The sequence below is a fragment of the Eptatretus burgeri genome, chromosome 15, assembly GCF_056783735.1.
Source record: "Eptatretus burgeri isolate ZD-2024b chromosome 15, Ebu_testis_v1, whole genome shotgun sequence".
NCBI lineage: Eukaryota > Metazoa > Chordata > Myxini > Myxiniformes > Myxinidae > Eptatretus > Eptatretus burgeri.
Genome location: NC_140975.1, coordinates 18,098,632 through 18,113,165, shown reverse-complemented (window position 1 = coordinate 18,113,165; position 14,534 = coordinate 18,098,632).

The window sequence follows — 14,534 nt, the reverse complement described above, 5'->3', positions numbered from 1 at the left end:
AAAGATTCTCTTGGAGGGCAGGAAAGGCATGGCAAGATGTGGGCTCCTTTTGTTCAATATAGAGTATAATGGGCATTTAAAAAATTTTTAAATGGCACAACATTCCATCAGCCAAAGAGCTCTCTAAGAATGGACGTTCAGGATATTGTCAAACATTTAACCACAACCCAAGGGGAGAGGACATCTTGCTCTTGATATATTGTTGGGGGAATGATATTTAGGGGTTGATAAAACTGTTTAGTTGAACCAAAGTTATTTCTTCACATTTGTTTACATAAGCATGAAGTACGATTTATGCAATAGATATGTGAAGCGTATGTACAGTGGGATTTTTGTTTTCCCTACCCTACTGTTTTGGCCTCCACTATTCAAACCTCTGGCTGTACGTTTTTATGCCTCCACTGACAAAGTCGTTGGACACGTTATGTTTTCGGGTTGTCTGTACGTCCGTCCATGCTAATTTTCTCTGTTTTCTCTGCAACCGCTTATCCGATTCACACAAAATTTTCACCACAAGTGTGACTACTCATCTAGAATGTTGTAATGATGATTGTGACATCATAGGCCATGTGGTGTGGCAGCCATGTTGAAAAAAAGGGAAAACTTAAGACCTCTGTATCTCCAAAACCGCTCCATGGAAAAAATCGAAACTTGGCACATGTCAAGTACTGTACTTCCGATGGGAAATGTGATTTTTTTGATGTCATAGGTAGCTTTGTTATGACGTCATAATTGCATATGTCGAACATTTTATTTGATCAGTATGAAAATTTTTGAAGGTTATCGAGGGATAAATTTTCTAAGGGAAAAAAATTGATGACGTCATTGGTCACGTGGTTTGGCAACCATTTTTTTAACCATAAAAATCTTCAAATATCATCTCCAAAATGGCTGAACAGATCGAGTCGAAACTACAGGTATGATCACCTATCCATGAGGAACAAAAAGTTCTTCACTTATGACGCCATTAGTCATATGGTTGGGCAACTATCATTTTTTGAAGAATAAACATTTAAAAATCTTCTTCTCCAGAATGGCTTGACAGATCGAGGGGAAACTTCACCAACATGTTCCCGAAACCTTGGGGCTACCAGGGTGTTCATGAATAATTAATAGGTTACATGGTCTGGAAGCCATATGGGATTGAACAAAAATCTTCAAAAAACAACTATTTCTCTTGAACTGCTTTATCAATCAATGTGAAACATCACAATCATGATCTAGTAGTCACAGTGAATATAAGTTTTAAATTTCAACCTGATCAGATCGACGGTCTGGCAGCCAGAATTATTTAATGTTTTGAATCTGGGTTCAGGGATTTAAATCAAACTTGGTACAAGTATACCTAATCTATACTAATAAATGTCAGTGTGTGTGTGTGTGTGTGTGTGTGTGTGTGTGTGTGTGTGTCAGTCTGTCTCCTCCATAACTCCAAAACCATGAAACATAGCAGCCTGAAACTTTACATGCAAACTAAGAAAACTCCAAGGAAGTGCATGACTGAAAATTGGGTGTTTGGATTCATTAAAACACCCCTTTTAAAGATAATTAACGGCCTTATTTAATTATATCTTTTATCAGGCACATCCTTGGTCACCGCTCTCAATGGGGTCTTAAGGCATGTCCTAGGTAACCTCGCTAGGGTCTGAAGCCGCCATGTTTTTTGGCCTGCTCAACCATGCCTTGACTTGTAACAGGCTCCAATGATATCTTAACGATAAAGTTTTTTTTTTATTAACTTTCCTCACTCATATTATCGAATGCCTACTCATCATAGCGACAAATCGTTGGGTGCATTGCAACTCTTATAAATGCCCGGAGACGTTTAGTGTTCGTTGCTTTATTTCATTTCCGCACATGCCATAACCTCAAGACTCTAGAATCTCCTAGTCTCGGCCAAATTTCAAAATTTAACCTTCGGATTTAACTTAGCAGTTCTGGATATATACATACATGCAAGTTGCTGTTGTTGCCTGCTACATGTGGTGGGTGGGTTTTAGGAGGTGAATTGGAGACCTACTGAGCCCAGGACGGCTTCCAACTGCAGTTTGTTTGGAGTAATATTCCGAGGAATGGTTTTTAATATCTCTGTGAGGTTCTTTGTCATCTTTCCCATAGCTCCAACATGAACTGGAACAACTTTGGTATTCTTAACCTACCAGGATCTTTTCACTTCATTCTTGAGGTCTTGTTGTTTGGTCATTTTCTTGATTTCTGCATCGTTTAGTCCAAAAATCACTGGCATTAACACCTCAATTAGCAATGCCTTCTCTTTTTTTTGTACCTAAGTATGATATTGGCTGCAATGCTGCTGTTGATGTTCACGCTCGATAGAATCATTGGGTCATACGTGAACGGCACCTCTATGTTTCAGTGTTTGCTTTTGGTTCATGTTCCCACAAATTTTCTGGAACTGGAATATCACAGCTTTTGCAGATGTGCCAATGGATTACTTTACAAACTCTGTTGTGGTGTTGTGTGTACAGCTGTTCTGACATGAGTTATTTTTTCTTAGTATGTGTGTGCTCGGTCTTAAAACAAAACATATCATTCTCTTTGTTAACCCCACCTCCACCCTCACCTTTCTCTTTTTTCCCCTCCTTCCCCCCTTTCACCCCTCCCTCCCACAGTGTATAGCAACGTTTGGTGAGGCATCACTCTCCCCACCTCCCCCCTTCCTCACTCTTCCCCCTTCCTAGCTTCCCCTCCCTCCATCCTCCTCTCCCTCTCACCCCCCCCCCTTAACTTCCCCATCAGCGAAGCGACGGGTTGAATTTGCTAGTGATGTAATAATGTGGGCGGAGGCATATCTGGTGACGTTGCGACATTGAAGAGTGCCCTTCTAGTTTATGTTTCAATCTCAGCATGGCTATAATCTGTCATCCTGGTGTTCTGCATGCAGAGCAAGGCATCAATGTGTGTGCTGTCCTTCGGGAAGACGTTAAACTGGGTGTTCCATGTGCTAGCATTAGTTGGTGGATGTTAAAAATTAAACGGTATCCTTCACAGAGAACAGATGAGAGTTAATCGCCAGCACCATGAACAACTACAAATTCCTGCCGGGAAGGCAATCACAAACCACCCAACATAACTCTTTGCAAGAAACCGCTGTGGCAACACCTGTAAATAGTATGGTACATATTATCATATCAAGAGCATGTATTTTATTCAGATCTTGCATTTTCTGTCATTCTTCTATAGTATTTACTAGCTTTTCCATGAGCCTCGACTTTGTATCCCCCCCCCAAAAAAGTATGAAAACTTAGCTCCTTGAGCTTTTTTTTTGTTTAAACAAGGATGATCTACCCAAGAACACAAAATTAACTTTTTTTAAATACGGAAATTAAACTGAGAACCAAAACATCTCACACAGGGATAGTTGTAATGAAACTTTATACACCGAAGTGCCTATTCTTCTCAAATATCACAAACTGGGATACCTATCATACTGAACTGTCACACATCAAGACACCTATTTATTGTACTGAAACGTCACACACTGGAATACCTCTTACATTGAAACATTACACATTAGGGTATGTATTGTACTGTAACATCACACACCGGGATACCTATCGTATTGAAACATCGCACACCATGCAGGATTGCTATAGTCCTGAATTGTCCCACTTCGAGATACCTATGTTACGAGCATTTCTTAGCCAATGGCTCTGTTGCTTCATGGCCATAAAATTTGTGAAACTTGAACAAACAACAGCAGAGATCAAGATCCGTAAGCCATGATCGAACACAAAAAGCATCGATTTATTTAAAAGATAAACAGAGGGGTGCGGGACAGCTTTTGAAGCCATCTGACTTCCATTGGTGACCCAACAAGCACAGGTCAGAGCTTTTTGAAGAAATCTCTGACAAGAACAAGTGGCTGTTCATACACCTGGGTTACAATACCAGGTAGGTCGATCAGGGCACGAGTAAGTATTGACTTCAACCAAACATATCCAAAATGGCTAACCCGGTCGGTGTCACATTATAGGTCCTAGTGTAACCCCTTGAATAAATTCCTGTTTAGTTGAGTGACAACCCACTGTGTACTGACAGCATGCTGGCCACATTCTGACCTAAGGAAACAGTGATGTGTTGAAACTCAGTGGGAACACACTTCATTCCATGCCTTTTCTAGAAACATGATGAACACCTTCAGGATAACAGGTTTGCTCCTCAAATACGCAGGTAAAGCTGGACTTTTATAGGTGCAGATAAAAGTCATGAAACAACCGTTTCCGTTATGTATTTAATTTCGTACAACGATTCCTTTCTCATCGGATAATTTGTGGTTCGCCACAGATCCAGTAACCACGACGGCCTTGTCACTTTGGGATTTTGAGTCTCACAGCTGCCTGACAGCGATAATGAGAAGTAACGGCAACAATGAGAGAAATAACGGCCTTTCAAAAAGGCTTTAAAAGGGCAAGAGAGAAGCTGATTCCCCCTCCCCGTCATCAGTAGCGATGTTCAAAACAAATGGGAGTTGAAATGGCGCTTTGAGTTTTACCGAGCAAGGACGCAATTCATGAGTGAGTTGCGGCAAAGCGTTGCAGTTTGGCCTCAGAAAGCCCTTTTTGCTGAAGATAACAAGAATTATTATTAGGAGACGAGGCAAATTCTAATTAGCATGACCCAATTTGAAAGAGCATAGCTGTTGTAAGATGTGCATCGACGGCAGACTCCTCGACAAGGCCTGTGCTGAGTAAACTCGTGGTCTGAAGAGTGTTTCAGGTGGACCGAGTTCTAGAAAATAATGAATTAGGCCACAGAAGTTAGCAGTATGTTGAGTGACAACCCACTGCGTGCAAGGAATTACATGATTTGTTGGTCTTTTTGAGAACTAACAAAGAGGAGGTTTTTTTTATCCTGGGAAACAGAATATAGTGAAGCACACAAAGGGTCGTTTGGTGCTACCATGTTCTTATAAGCTGCTTCAACATCCTTCCATTCCTGTATGCCATGCAGAGTTCATTCAGTGGGAAATGTTTGTTTTCCTCATCCTGCATGCCAATCTCACAGGCCTGAACAAAATCATTGGAATTAATTCAATATATTTTGGGTTGTCCTGTTTGGTGTTCACATCGAGGAACTTAGCCGATGATGCTGGAATTGCAGGTTCACATCTCATGTGTGCTTCGGTGATTTCTGTTTTTCTCTCATACATGACTGGCTCGTGGAAGAACGCGGACACAGAATACAACATAACAAACGGAACAGCAGGAGAAAGGGGATATGCCAGCAGCAGGATGGAGATGAACAAACAAGGGATGCAGGTTACAATGAGGGGTTGGGGAGAACGCAAGGGGTGGACAAGATGGATGCATAAGCAAAACTTTTGCGAGGGGTGGGGAGTGATTGAACGGGTGTAGAAAAGACCTGGAGGGAAGAATGAGATTGAAGAGTGTGGAAGGGGGATCCATATGTGGGGGAAAAAGGAGGAATTGATGAGTTAAGGTGGGCAGTGGTTCTGGATTTAGGCAGTTTCACTAGGAGGGGGTTCCTGGTGGACCACGTGCATCCAGCTGACACCTGGAGGAGGGGAAAGCATGGAGAGAGCAGAGTGTGCAAGACCAGAAATGAGGTGGAAGAAGCAGAGACCCCCGACCTGTCAGCGATGGCTAAGTGATGGGCCCATAGACTCAGCTTCATTACAAGAGATTCCAATGATCTTGAAAGGCCTTGGTTTCCAGTGTCAAGCTGAGCAAGATGAGGCAGGGGAGTCAGCCCAGAGGGGAGAGCAGTACTCCTTCACATCAAACTGTGGATGAAAGCCTTGGAGGTGGATAGGAGCTCAGGTGTGCCAAGGAAGGACTTTTCACAATGAAGGATGTCCAGTCGGCGTCTGGCTTTGGAGGCCAATTTTGAAATGTGGCTTGCCTAAGAGAGATCATGCCTAAGAGTGAGACCCAAGAGTTTGAGCGACTGAACCTCTTGGAGAGGGTTGTTGAGAAAGTATATGAGGTTTTGCAGTGCAGTGCTTTCTGAGATATGTGTGTATGTATATATATATATATATATATATATATATATATATATATATATATATATATATATATATATATATATATATATATATATAATATAATATATATATATATATAATATAATATATATATATATATATATATAATATAATATATATTGTTGTGGTTACCAAATTCGCAAACCACCATTCAGGTCCCTTAGGTGAGGTATCTCGGTAAGTACATGTGTAGTTAGGTCCAAACCCGTTGTCTAGTGGGAATACATGTCATTTATGCGAGCTGCGACTCTTCAGGATAGCCGTTTTTCTTTTACTATCTTTATTTTGGACCAACCGCCATGATCACAACCACAACATCAACCACCAACCACAACGCCGCTTCACCACAACCGCCACAACCTTCCCGTCACACCTCGCAACCGTAGCATCGCCACCGTTCTTGCCCCGCTGTGGGTACCGGTGTTGGACTCATGCAGAACGCGCGTCGAACAGCGTGTACAAAATCACGGATTTTGTGCTTCAAAAACGGATCAAAAACGACACACGCCCACTTTTTGCCGTCCAATCGGTGAGCGAGGGGCGATTTGGCCCCGCCTCCAGAACGATCGATATATGCAAATTTGTGGATCAAAAAGCCTTCACGCCCACTTTTTCTCGGGCCAATGGGGAGCGAGGTGAAAGGTCAAAGGGAGGGGGTCAAAGGCGAAGCTATGGGGGGATAAAAGGACGGTGTTCGTCAGTCAAAAGAAGGAGAAGGAGAAGGAGAAGGAGAAGGAGAAGGAGAAGGAGAAGGAGAAGGAGAAGGAGAAGGAGAAGGAGAAGGAGAAGGAGAAGGAGAAGGAGAAGGAGAAGGAGAAGGAGAAGGAGAAGGAGAAGGAGAAGGAGTCGGAACGGAGGGGACGAGTGTGGAAGTCTGGAGCCCGAAGCCTGCAGTGGCTGGAGAAGCTGAAGAGAGTCGGACGAGGGGGTGCTCGCGTCGGTGCCAGGAGCTGCACGCCCGAGGGAGGCCGGCAGCGCGACCTGGCCGAGGTGGAGACGCACACCAGGGATAATAAAGATCCTCTATACCCCGAGCATCAGCAACCCCCTCCTGTTTCCCCCCGCGCTGAGATAGTGCGACCAAGGGGGCCCCGTTCCCACCCCCTACCAGACACCGTCCACGAGGCCCGCGGGTTGCGGGGCCATCGCCGCTCCGCGTCTCATCACCAGACGGGTAGGCGCGACCCGGTCTCGGCCTCAGGCCCGCCTCATTCTTGAGGGTATTTCTTTTCCTTGGTTTTGGGTATGTGTTGTCGGCGCCGTCTGTGAAGTAGAATTGTATAAGTGTTGCCGTGTGCTCGGTAGTCGGTATTAGCTCTGCACTGTGTTTTCACTTTTATGTTTGCTTTTTGTGTAAATGGAATTGTGTTTTCTTTTTTTGTGTGCATTTGGTGGAATTGAATTTGTGTGCTTCCCGTGTGCCGCGAATAAATGTGCTTTATTGTTGAACTGTTTCCCGCTTCGCTTCGTCTTTTCCTCTATTGAATCCCCATCTTGCTTCACGTAAAGGGTTGGTAGTGGGCTGAATACGCCCGATAATTAATCGAACCGTCGAGGTCGACGATAACACCGCTCGGTTATCCCGATAGTACGGAACGGGTCGCTTAAGTGGCCCGTGTCCGAAGTCGACCTGCGGCGAGGTGCGATCGCCCGGTCTACCCTCCGCGTGGGTACTTAGGTAGGTCGAATTTGGCGAGCAACCCTATCCCACGCGGGGGCTGATTGGCTCGATCGCGGTGAGACCGAAAGGTCCACCCGTGACTGGTTCCCGGCGTTAGTCCGAGAGGGTCACGACTGGATTGTCCGTCCGGTGGGCGACGTGCCGCGATTCGAGTTACGTGGCCGTCAGCACGCCGGCGGGCGCGAAATCCGCAACACTGGTGTCAGGTCGTGCGATACAAATTCATCGCCCTCCTCGCGGCACTGGTATCGGAGAACAGGAAAACGGGCTCTCCTGTCTCCGGCTAAATTCACGGGAATCGGTCCAGGGGTGAGAGAAGCGACCCCCGATTCCCTCCAAATTACGAGCGAGCGAAATTAACCCTTCACGAGAAGCAAGATGGCGTCTCAAGGCGAGCGGGTGCCGGGTGGATTAGGTATGTGTAATAGTAATGTAGAATCCATGGCTCAGGACGAGATCACCGTGCAAGAGAAACCCGTACCAGAAGGTTGGGAAAGGCATCGATGCCGTTCATCTGGTCGGTTTTTTTATTATAACTCCACCACTAAATGTAGTCAGTGGGAGTGGCCAGGGCAGGTGACAATGCGGCAGATTATGGAACTCGCGCAGAGCATAAAGGACAAACTGGATTACTGGAATGCCGGAATAGAAAAAATGAACGAAAAGTTGGATGCGAATACACAGCAAATGAGGGAAGAAACGAAAAAGCTGCGGGGTGAGACGCAGAACATGGGCCGATGCCTGCAGGCGGGCATGAAGGCCGTTAGCAGGGAACTCGGAATGGCGACTCCACGTGTCGGAACGAACGAGCTGGAAGGGGGTGCAACGGCTGACAGGCCCGCGGTGGAGGCGGGTAAGGAAAAAGTAATTCGGGAGACAAGAGACGAGGTGAAAGTAATTGCGAGGGAGAGAAAAGAACAATTAATACGAAGAGCAAGGATGAGGTACGCGGAGATCGTGAAAGAGCAAGGAGTGAAAAACAGGGAAGGACGGGAGCGACTTAAAGAGAAAGCAAGGTTGACCTACATAAAGATAAGGGAAAGACGCCAGAAAGAAGCAGAGACCAATAAACACGATGAAGACGGGGTAAGTGACGCGCACACACACACACGGAGGTAGTGGAGGATAATGGGGGTGAGCTCGCGGAGCGTGTTGGGACCCGGTGCGAGCAGCTGGATGGCCTCCTCCAGGAACGAGGGGAGGGAGTCTGCCCCCTTGAGGTGAGTCACGACCAGGTGAGTTCGGTCGTGCTTTGCGAGGTTGAGAGGAGGAGTGCTGTGGACAGGTGCACGCCGAGCTTGGGGGGTATAGAGGCCCCGGAGACCCTTGTGGGGACACGAATCCCCAGTGTGGTTGTCCCTGTGTGTGTGGTGCAAGGTGTGAGTGCGTCCCCGTGTGTGGAAGCGACCCCGTGTGTGAGTGGTGTGGTGGCGATGGTGCCGGAGTGCGTGCTTCCCAGCACGCCGTGTGTGGATGAGGCACCGTGTGTGAGAGAGGCCGTGTGTGTGGATGAAACGGCCAGTATGAATGAGGCACCACGTGTGAGTGGTGTGGTGGCGATGTTGCCGGAGTACGTGCTTCCCAGCACACCGTGTGTGGATGAGGCACGGAGTGTGAGTGAGGCACCGCGGGTGAGTGCCCCCGCGTGTATGAGTGAGGCACGGTGTGTGGATGAGGCACCGCGGGTGAGTGCCCCCGCGTGTGTGAGTAGTATGGTTTGTGTGAGTAGTGAGGCACGCGTGAGTGAACGGCCGTGTGCAAGGTCGCTGTGTGCAAGGGAGACCGTGTGTGTGAGAGAGCGGTATGTGAGGGAGATGGCGGTTGGCATGCGGGAGCACGCAGCCGCGTCTCCCGGTGTGAATGTGATGGAGTGGACTGTGCGTCGTAACACGCAGGTGTGCGTGGGTTGAATGGAGGCGACGACGGAGACATGTAAGGAACGAAAGCCGGGTAGCGGCTGTAGCTGTTTCGAGGACCGTGCCGGGTTCACCCAGCAGTGAGCACGCGGTCCGTGCTGTGCAACGCACGAGACCACCACGTGCTCGCTTGCGAGAGTGAAGTCCCGGTCCGGAAACGCACGCGGTGGATTTGCCGATCCCGCGGACGGACAAAGTTTAGGCAGGTAAATGGATTTGGACCGTACGGGTTCTCCACGCGATCGTGTGTGTTAAGCTCCAATGGGCAAAGCACATGTGTTCGCGTGGGGAACCCCTCGAGACGTGGGGCTTGTTTTTTTTTATGCGCACGGTGACGTCATGGCTGCACGTGGGGTTGGAATCCGGCAGGAGGGGTATCTCTGCCGGATGGTCCCGTCCAAGGAGGGACGAGGAACACGTGCAGCTGCATGACGTCACGGGCAGGTGCAAAGTGCGCGAGCTCTGAGTTGCCGCGCAGGTGCTGCGCATGAAAAAAAAAAAGCAAGCCTCACTTTCGGGTGTACAGGATTCCTGGGCAAGGGGTGGAAGACCCCCTTGACCTGGGCACAGGATGAAAACTAGTTAGGGGGAAGGGTTAGCTTAGCTAGACCGACTTCATGGGGCAGGGGTAAGTCCTCATGGAGTCCGTGGAATGGATTAGTTAGAGGGATTGTAGCCAGATTTAGGTTGGGAAATAAAATGGGATTATTTTGGAGACAGAGACAGACTTGTGAATGTGTAGAGGGGACGTAGTTTAGCTACATAGTGTTAAAAGGATCGTGCTGTAGTTTAAGGGACGACGTGGGAGCACGAGTTAGTTAGGGGATGCAGTTAGAAGGATGGCAGAGTTCAACGGTGAGTGTGTGGAAGAGTTGGTGAGTGAAGTGGAAGCATGAGGTGAGTACTTGTTGAGTGAGTGAGGCCAGCGGGTCTGTGTGAGTGGAGTGAATGGGGAATGCATGGTGCGATGAGTGATTGGGGGGAGGAGTGACTCCCGCCCAAGGGACCCCGGGGTCAGAGTAAAGTGAGTTAGGGGGTTAGTCAAATTGAAAAAATGGAGGTCGTTTTGTTGTTGGTGGGAAAGTAGGCTCGAGACCCATTTGGAGGGGTGCAGGAGCCCTGTTGACGGGCTTGGGAGCGTGGCTGCGAAAGGTGAGTATCGCTGAGTGGGTACCCCGGGCACCAGGCTAGTCGGCCGCGGTAGGCCATGGGCCCATGGGGGGCCGGGATAGCGTAGTGGGCACGGGTGCGCCTGCTTGGTGCGGGGGCCCGGGGCGCCATTAGCCGCGTGGGCAGTGTTGTGGGCACGGGTGACCCTCGGAAAGGGGCCCGGGAGGCCGGCCTGCCACGCGTGCGTTTCAGGGGAGGTGCCATGGGGGGCACTCCCCGGTGTTAGGGAGCTGGTAGGCTCGGAGGCAGTGTAGTGCCCGGGGGTGCCATAGCGGGAGATTCGGCAGAGGGTCATGCCTGCCAAAGGGAGCCACGTGTCCCAGCCAGGAGACCGTGTGAGGGCACGGAGAGAAAATTGGGGGCGAGGCCCGAAATTGTGAGGACACCAACACAGGCGACGGGAATCTGGGTTGTTAGAACCAATAGTTTAAGCGAGAGGCGCTTGTTGAAAGCCCCGGGGTAGTTTAACAGTTAAATGGTTAGGGTAGATTAGGAGATGTACCCCTCCGCACCATCCATCCCCTCGCTGTCGTTGTGGGCCGCTGGACCCACTTTGGTTAAGATCGCCGAACTCTGGGGAGGCCATTCTGAGGCTTCGTTGGGCCTCGACACAGGACGTTAGCTCTCCCTTATTCCCCTCCGGGAAGGGAACGTAGGGGTTGGGAGTAGGCTAGGTGACAGGATAGGTTAGCCGAACAAAGACGATAAAGGGGGTTAGGGGACGATTTATAGAGGGGAAGTAAAAATAAAAACAACAAAAAAATAAGTTGGGGCTAAATTGGGGTTTGACAAATTAAGGGAGTGGGTATGAACAGTGACAGGCAAAGGCGATAGGTGGGAGGGAGACAGGTAGGTAGGTCCGAGCCCGCCCTCCAAGTGGCCAGCACCACCGCACTCCCTCCACCAACCTCCATTGAACGGCAAGGGCTGGCCAACTTCATCGGCTGGCCGTGTTTTGCTTCAAGGCCTGTGCCGGCCACTTCGTCTGCAGCTGCTGTACTTCAAGGCCTGTGCCGGCCAGTTCATCTGCCGGCTGTGTTTGCCTGCAACGGTCTTCTTCTGCGGGCTGTGTTTGCCTGCAGCGGCCTTCTTCTGCGGGCTGTGTTTGCCTGCCACCTTTGCCATGCCATGCCCACTGCCCCTGTTCACCAGCCCCCGTTCAATTTTTGCTTTGCCCCCCCTGTTCATTTCCATGTGCGCCAGGATCAAGGCAACAGTTTGCAAGCTGCGAGAACTGCCCTGTTGGCAGCTACAACACGGGTCTGCAGTGGCGGCCCGTGCACCGTGTTTGCGTCCATCCATCCATGCATCCATTCGTTGTGCTCATTGCGTGTGCCACTTGAGCTGGCACGGAGACTACGTTTGTGCAGCCCATGCACCGTTGTGGTTCACTGCATTCAATTCATCCATCCATTCGTTGTGTTCATTGCGTGTGCCACTTGAGCTGGCACGGAGACTGCGTTTGTGCAGCCCATGCACCGTTGTGGTTCACTGCGTTCAGTTCAAAAGGGAAGGCCTTGGACTGCGTGTGAGCAGCCAGCCACGTTCCCTGTCACCTGCATTGTTTGAGCCAGAGACTGCATGTGGGCAGCCTGGCTCCCTGCTAACTGCTTTTCTTTGCAGAGTTCAATGATCCTGGGCCATGGTTTAGTGTAAAATTTGTAAGTTAAGGTTAAGATGTACTGTACATATGAGTGCGCCCCCGGCATGTATGTCTTAGCGCCGGCAATTTTATTTAAGTCGTCCGTGTGAGTGAGTTTGTTTAGGTAGTTACGCAGCCCTCAGGTTATTTATTTTGGGGACACGAATACCATGAATGTCGCACTCAGGGATCCGTAGGTAAAATGTACTAGGGGAAAACTACACATGATGGCACACGAAAATTTGACGACTCGGGACGAGTCTGTAAAAAGGGAAGGGGGTAGTGTTGTGGTTACCAAATTCGCAAACCACCATTCAGGTCCCTTAGGTGAGGTATCTCGGTAAGTACATGTGTAGTTAGGTCCAAACCCGTTGTCTAGTGGGAATACATGTCATTTATGCGAGCTGCGACTCTTCAGGATAGCCGTTTTTCTTTTACTATCTTTATTTTGGACCAACCGCCATGATCACAACCACAACATCAACCACCAACCACAACGCCGCTTCACCACAACCGCCACAACCTTCCCGTCACACCTCGCAACCGTAGCATCGCCACCGTTCTTGCCCCGCTGTGGGTACCGGTGTTGGACTCATGCAGAACGCGCGTCGAACAGCGTGTGCAAAATCACGGATTTTGTGCTTCAAAAACGGATCAAAAACGACACACGCCCACTTTTTGCCGTCCAATCGGTGAGCGAGGGGCGATTTGGCCCCGCCTCCAGAACGATCGATATATGCAAATTTGTGGATCAAAAAGCCTTCACGCCCACTTTTTCTCGGGCCAATGGGGAGCGAGGTGAAAGGTCAAAGGGAGGGGGTCAAAGGCGAAGCTATGGGGGGATAAAAGGACGGTGTTCGTCAGTCAAAAGAAGGAGAACGAGAACGAAAACGAGAACGAGAACGAGAAGGAGTCGGAACGGAGGGGACGAGTGTGGAAGTCTGGAGCCCGAAGCCTGCAGTGGCTGGAGAAGCTGAAGAGAGTCGGACGAGGGGGTGCTCGCGTCGGTGCCAGGAGCTGCACGCCCGAGGGAGGCCGGCAGCGCGACCTGGCCGAGGTGGAGACGCACACCAGGGATAATAAAGCTCCTCTATACCCCGAGCATCAGCAACCCCCTCCTGTTTCCCCCCGCGCTGAGATAGTGCGACCAAGGGGGCCCCGTTCCCACCCCCTACCAGACACCGTCCACGAGGCCCGCGGGTTGCGGGGCCATCGCCGCTCCGCGTCTCATCACCAGACGGGTAGGCCCGACCCGGTCTCGGCCTCAGGCCCGCCTCATTCTTGAGGGTATTTCTTTTCCTTGGTTTTGGGTATGTGTTGTCGGCGCCGTCTGTGAAGTAGAATTGTATAAGTGTTGCCGTGTGCTCGGTAGTCGGTATTAGCTCTGCACTGTGTTTTCACTTTTATGTTTGCTTTTTGTGTAAATGGAATTGTGTTTTCTTTTTTTGTGTGCATTTGGTGGAATTGAATTTGTGTGCTTCCCGTGTGCCGCGAATAAATGTGCTTTATTGTTGAACTGTTTCCCGCTTCGCTTCGTCTTTTCCTCTATTGAATCCCCATCTTGCTTCACGTAAAGGGTTGGTAGTGGGCTGAATACGCCCGATAATTAATCGAACCGTTGAGGTCGACGATAACACCGCTCGGTTATCCCGATAGTACGGAACGGGTCGCTTAAGTGGCCCGTGTCCGAAGTCGACCTGCGGCGAGGTGCGATCGCCCGGTCTACCCTCCGCGTGGGTACTTAGGTAGGTCGAATTTGGCGAGCAACCCTATCCCACGCGGGGGCTGATAGGCTTGATCGCGGTGAGACCGAAAGGTCCACCCGTGACTGGTTCCCGGCGTTAGTCCGAGAGGGTCACGACTGGATTGTCCGTCCGGTGGGCGACGTGCCGCGATTCGAGTTACGTGGCCGTCAGCACGCCGGCGGGCGCGAAATCCGCAACAATATATATATATATATATATATATATTATATATATATATATATATATATATATATATATATATATATATATATATATATATATATATATATATATATATTTGTGGGCCGGGGGTCGGTGGCGAGAACGACCACGAGGTGGGCAAAGCTTGCGT